Source organism: Sinocyclocheilus grahami, unplaced genomic scaffold (genome assembly GCF_001515645.1).
Source record: "Sinocyclocheilus grahami isolate Dianchi unplaced genomic scaffold, SAMN03320097.WGS_v1.1 scaffold1097.1, whole genome shotgun sequence".
In the NCBI taxonomy this organism is placed as follows: Eukaryota; Metazoa; Chordata; class Actinopteri; order Cypriniformes; family Cyprinidae; genus Sinocyclocheilus; species Sinocyclocheilus grahami.
In genome coordinates this window covers 195,093-195,523 of record NW_015506276.1, presented here as the reverse complement: position 1 = coordinate 195,523, position 431 = coordinate 195,093, and positions in this window count along the sequence as shown.

Genomic DNA, 431 nt, shown 5'->3' with positions numbered 1-431 from the left:
GAGTCCAGCCCGGGGTCGTCACATGTGGTTGCCGCAAGCCCTCCGGACGCTCCTTCATCGAATCCGCCACCTCAGCTCACTCTAGCCCTCCGGCCGTTCCTCAATTTATCCCCCGGCCTCTGCTGTAGGCCGCCGTGTGTGACGCAGTGCTTCGTTGTGAAAGTGAAACTACTTTGTTTGGTTTTCCAAAAATGGACACGACTAGAAATCAGTGGTTAAGTTGTATTTACAACACTGTTCCAGAACAGTTCAACTCAAATATTCAGATGTGAGCAGCACATTTTATGGAGGACCGTTTCCTGATTCTGGGAGAGTAGACTACAATGCCTGCTGTTCTGACTCACTAACTGACTAAGTACGTTTTTTATATTTAAAGAGTTTTTAGTACCCACAACTGTCACAGTGCACACTGGCCCAGCTAACCAATCACA